Here is a 6000-nt window from a genome sequence, read left to right as displayed (position 1 = left end):
TGTGGACATGTATTTAGTGTGTGACATCACGACTCACAGTGATATGTCTCTGGCATACCTCTCCAATGGCACGCTGTCCACAGACTGGCCACATGTCTGTCTGTCATATTTTGTGTGTTCACTAGACAATTGGTGTCCTTGGTAAATCAGTTGCAGCTCTGGGGAATGCAGTCAGTAAATACTCACATCTATTGGTATACCAATGTCATATTCTCATAAAGGATGTTACAACAAACCCAGTGACATCAGCAACTGTCTTAATGTATAACAGCAGTATGTCTGATCTACCCCTGTGTTTGTGCCTCTGTTCCCACCTAGTGATATAGGGATTGATGCCAAGCTTAGTGAGTGGGGAATGTTATCAAAGGCTTTGGCCAGATCAATGTAGGGTGTATGTGTCACCTTGCCTTCATACACAGCTCAGGTGACTGATGGCAAGAAGTTGACCAGGTTGAATGAGCAGGTATGACCTACCCTTCACAAAGGTAGAATGTGTGGGATCCTGAGACTGCAGATTCCCATATCCCTGTTTATTGGGTGCATGATGATGCATTCCATAGCTTCGCATAACAGACTTATCAGGCAGTTGGGGTGGTATTAACCAGGGTCTGTAGTAACACCTCATTTGTTGAGAGGGGTAACTGTAGCAGTGCACAATTCAGTAGGGACAACTGAGGTGAGGCTGTGCTTGAACAGGGCATACAAGTAAGGTGCCAAGTCACTCTGTAGTTCATGTAGAATACAGCCAGGGATATTCTCAGGTCCCATAGAAGCTATATTCTTGGCCTTGGACAGTGGTGTTGTAAGCTGTGCTGCAGTAATACTGGGTGCCTGGCAGTGTACTGTAATTGGTCCTTTGGCGGGGGGGTTGAGGGGTAATGTTTGCAGTCAAGATGTCAGCCAGTATATTGGCATTATTTGTTGGCTCAGTCTAGGAGGTACCATTGTCTAGTAGGTCAGAGTAATTCTTGGTATTGCCGTGGAGATTCTTTACATAACTGTATGAGGCCTTGTGTTTGTCTTTGCTATGTGCTTCAAGTCTGCTCTCACAGCTAACTTTGTAGTATTTGATGAGGGATCTCAACTATTCATTGAGGCCGATAAGGGTTTATTTTCTGTCTTGGGACATCACCTTTTTCCATATCAGTTCCCTCCTTCTGTTGTACAGTTTCTTTATGGCAGGGGACCAGATCAGCTTCCTTTTTTGGAGGTGAGGGTCCTGGTTGTATTGGCTAAGGCGGTATCGATGCATTTGTGTATGTGTTCATAGTGCATTATTGTTTGATTCAGCTGTCATGCAACTAGTCTCTATTTGCATAGCTGCCATGAGGATAGCCCACTCTGATTTTATGAGGCCATAGTTAGCTTTGGAAAGGCTTTTCATGGTGGTTACCTATGCAGTGGGGGTAGGACAGCTGTGGATTTCCAAATGTGATTACTTTGTGTTTAGATATAACAAGTGAGGTGTTGACTATTGGTGTAGAGCAACAGTCGCCCATGTTAGGAAGGACCAGGTCGATGTGATGGGCATGTGCATTGGTACATGAATAGCTTTCCCACTTAATGGTGGGGTAGTCGAAGTCAACCAGTATGATAATGTTAGGTTGGACACTAATATTCTCCAGGGTGTTTATGGACATGGAGTGTGAGTCATGGGGCATGTATGGGGACCTATCGCAAGTGACAACCTTAACCACTGTCTTACCCAATGTCAGCTATGCCTGCAGGATCTGTAATGCATAATGTTGGTCTACCACTCTGGAAGTGTGTCCCTCCTTTATGAATATGAAAATACCACCACCTTTGGAGCTTCAGTCCACGTTCTGCAGCTAAAAGTTGTGGAATTAATTATAGGCCGGTACTGCAGGGGTGCTTCTTGCTGTCTTTATCCAGGTCTCTGTTACAGCACAGATGCCATTGTTCACCATTTTAAGGAATACTTCCAATGAGTGAGTTTCCAGATTTAGAATTCCAGTCTGCAGAAGCATGACCCTCTGATTGCCTGCCTTTGTAGCTGTCATATATTTCTTTATATTTCTGTATACATATACATACATATATGTGGATATGAGTGTGGATGTATCTCTCTCTCTCACTCTCTGTATATATGTATCATGTATATATTTGTCCACATATATGCATCTCCATACAAATATACATGTATATCTTTATTTATTTTATTTTACATTTGTTGACCGGGCTAGTCTAATTGGATATATGTCCATTTTCAGTAGAGGCCTGGGGAGAAAAGCTCCATGACACACACAATAATAAAATTGCAGGGTAATATAAAATAACTTCAGATGTGTATACAAGTACAAAATTGGATAATACAGAAATAATACAGAGAGGACAGAAGTCAATACAATATGAAATGCATTCAATATAGTGTACAATTCAAAATAGCAAGTAGGTACATTACTTAATATAGAAAAAAAAGGGGATGTATACAGGCTAATTCCATATACAAGTACGGTACAATAAAAGAGGCAGATTGAAAAAAATTAGTTTAGTAATAAAAAAAAATACATTTTTTTTTTTTAACAAGTAAGTATTCAGAGGGATGGGAAAAATGAAATACAGAGTGAGAAAGGTAAGGTATAGGATATGCTGACAGTATTTGGGTAGAGTGGAGAATTAGTCAGGTTTAGTACAGGGGCATAACCAGTATGTTTTGAAGAAAAGTTTCAGTCTGTTTTTGAAGAGTGATATAGAGGACACCGAGGAAAGTTCACTGGGTAGGAGATTCCAAAATTTTCCCACAGTATTAGAGAAGAGAGAATCCCCAGCCCTATTGTTAGATTTAGATGTGTTAATTAGAAGTTTCTGAGATGAACGTAAGGACTTCAAATTATGATATGATGATGGTGGATAGAGTAGTAGTATTGGAAGGTTGGTAAAGAGTCTTGTGGGCAATGATTAGTTGGTTGTATTTGAGCAGATTCTGTAGTTCCAACCACTGAAGCTGCTTTAAATTAAGGCAATGGTGTGTTGTAAATGGGTTACCAGTAGCAAATCTAGCTATGTTATTGTATGAGATTTCCAATTTATTGAGGTTATTCTTAGATAGATTAGTAAAAATATTTGAGGCATACAGGAGTCTAGAGATTAGATGAGTATGTGCAATAGTAGTCCTAGCTGTAGGTAACAGGAAGGGTTTAATTCTGTAGAGAGAGCCAAGTTTTTTGTTGACAGATTTAATAGTGTTGCTGATATGTATGTCAAAGGTAAGGTTGGTGTTAATGGTAATACCAAGTAGCTTGGTAGTTAGGTCAGGTGATATAATGGTACCATTAGTGGATGCAACAGCAAAATCTATGGGAGAGGACTTATGATTAGGATGGAAAAGGAGGAGTTTCGTTTTTTTGGGTTTAATAAAAGGCAACGGTGAGTGAACCATTGTTCAACAGTGTTAAATACATTTTGGGTAAGGGAGTGAAGTTCAGAGGTGGTTGTGGCTGAACATACAAGTGTGGAGTCATCTGCGTATTGTATGCAAGTAGCATGGGGAATTGCTAGATGAAGGTCGTTAATGAAAATGGAGAAAAGGAGAGGTCCTAATATGGATCCCTGAGGTACACCAAGGTTAACTGCTAGGTGGTTAGATAGAGTGTTTTGCCAGAGTACAGCCTGTTGTCTTTGATCTAAGTAGGACTGGAACCATTTGATAGAGAGTGCATCTAAGGCCAGAGATTTGATGATATCTGTCAGAATTTGATGACTGGCCATGTCAAATGCTTTTGACAGATCGATAAATAGTGCCGAGGAAAGCATATTACAGTTACAGTTTTTGTTAATACAATCTGTAAAGGAATGGAGGGCAGTGGTAGTGCTATGGGAGGGTCTGAAACCATGTTGACAGTTAGAGAGCAAGTTATTATGGATTAGGTGGTCTAGCAATTGCCTATGTATGCATTTTTCCATGATCTTAGCCAAAGGAGAACAAAGGGCTATGGGATTGTAGTTGGAGAATTTGGTGGAGTTTCCACCCTTGTGAAGGGGAATAATATGGGAGACTTTCCAGATGTTAGGGATGTGACCTTCGCTAATAGTTCTATTGATCAGAATGGAGATGGGGTAAGCAATTGACTTGACAGATTTCTGTAGATATTCAGCAGGTAGCTGGTCTGCTGAAGGAGAGCCTGGTTTCAGTTTTTGGATCAGGGCAAGAATATGGGTTGTTGGGACTGGTTGGAAAATGAATGGAGGGGGTGTGGCTTTGTTATAGGTAGGTAGATAGACAACATGACTGATTATACAGAACACTTTCCCTGCTGTTGGATGACTGTACTAACTGATATGTTTGGGATGTCATCACTATTTTGTTAGGCTCAGATGGTGAAATGGTACATTTCTTTGATCATAGTTTACAAGGCCCAGGGTCCAGTACTTGGCAGGCCTCATTATTTTGTTGCAAGGCAGAACAGCTCTGCTGTGGAGGAAGGGATAAGGGCAATAATTATAAGAGCTGCCTAGTTTGGGCCCCTTCACCCCCATTTACACAGCCTTTGTCAGATTTGTTGCAGTAAGAGGTTCAGAGTGTGGATCTGATTCCCAAATCCACTACATATTTATTTATTTGTTTATTTATTTATTTATTTATTTATTTGCATTTGTTGACCAGGAGTGTCCGACTGGATGTAGGTCCATTTTCAGTGGAGGCCCAGGGAGAAACGCTCCACAGTTAAAATAAACAGATAGTAGTTACATTGGATTACATAGCGATTAACAATTTAACATAGCCATTAATTACAAACATATTTACAGATGAAGAACATAGTACATCAGTGGACAACTAGAATCTTTATCTGCGAAGTAAATAACAGACATTAACAAATGTTACAATAAGATGTTCCTGCTGTATAATAAGTACTAGGCTTATGAGCATCTGAGCTTGCTATAATCAAGGTAGTTAGTGGGGTGGAAAGAAAGGTAGTGGTTGGATAGGGCGGATGATATTAGAGTGGGAGTTGCAAGGGCATAGCCAGCATGTTTTTAGGTGCGCTTTTAGTAAAGTTTTGAAGTGGGTGCATGATGGTACAGAGATAATTGTGGGAGGGAGGGAGTTCCATAATTTGCCTATGACGCAAGAGAATAGTGCTTCACCAGCAGAGTTATTGGCTTTAGTGATCTGCAAGTGATTTTTGTTGCTGGATCTTAGTGTTCTGGTGGTGCGATAGGGTTGGAGTAGATTCTGGAGGGATGGGACATTTAGTGGATGGTTTACTAGTTTGTGGGCGAGTGAGAGTTGATACCATTGAAGGAGGTGAGGGAGTTCAAGCCAGCCCAGTTCAGCAAGTGAGAGACAGTGGTGACTATGGTAGGATGCCCCTGTGGCGATTTTGGCGATTTTGTTGTAGCAGATCTCTAGCTTGTTTAGATCGCATTGTCTTAGGCTGGTATATATTGGAGAGGCATACGGTAGGGTGGAGATAAGGTGGGAATTTGCTACTGAAATCTTTGCTGCTTTGGTGAGAAGTTGCTTATTTCTGTATAACGCTCCTAATTTTTTGTGGACTTTTTTTTTATGGTCATGGATATGTGAATGTCAAATTTTAGTTTATTGTCTATTTCCACTCTTAGCAATTTGGTGTGTTCAGTTGGGTATGTAGTGGTGTTGTCTTTTGCTGTAATGTTAAAGTGAGAGTTATTTTGAGTATGTTTGGTGGGTTGGAAGATGAGTAGTTTAGTTTTGTTTGGGTTGAGTATTAATTGGGCATTGGATAACCAAGTTTCAACAGAGGAAAAGGCTTCCTGTGTGACTTTTTACAGTTTGGGTAGGGACTGGGCTGAGCAGATGATGGTTGAGTCATCTGCGTATTGTATGAGTGTGCCATGTTTGGTGGCAGAGGCTAGTAGGGGTCCAAGGATGGATCCTTGGGGAACCCCTATGGAGACAGGTAGTTGGGGAGATATATAATTCTGCCACACAACTGATTGTTGGTGGTCAGACAGGTAACTCTGAAACCAGTTGGTGACTGATTGAGAGAAGGATAGGTT

The sequence above is a fragment of the Protopterus annectens genome, chromosome 17.part0 (genome assembly GCF_019279795.1).
Source record: "Protopterus annectens isolate FY-2018-M chromosome 17.part0, PAN1.0, whole genome shotgun sequence".
In the NCBI taxonomy this organism is placed as follows: Eukaryota; Metazoa; Chordata; order Ceratodontiformes; family Protopteridae; genus Protopterus; species Protopterus annectens.
Note: the sequence above shows the minus strand (reverse complement) of the source record.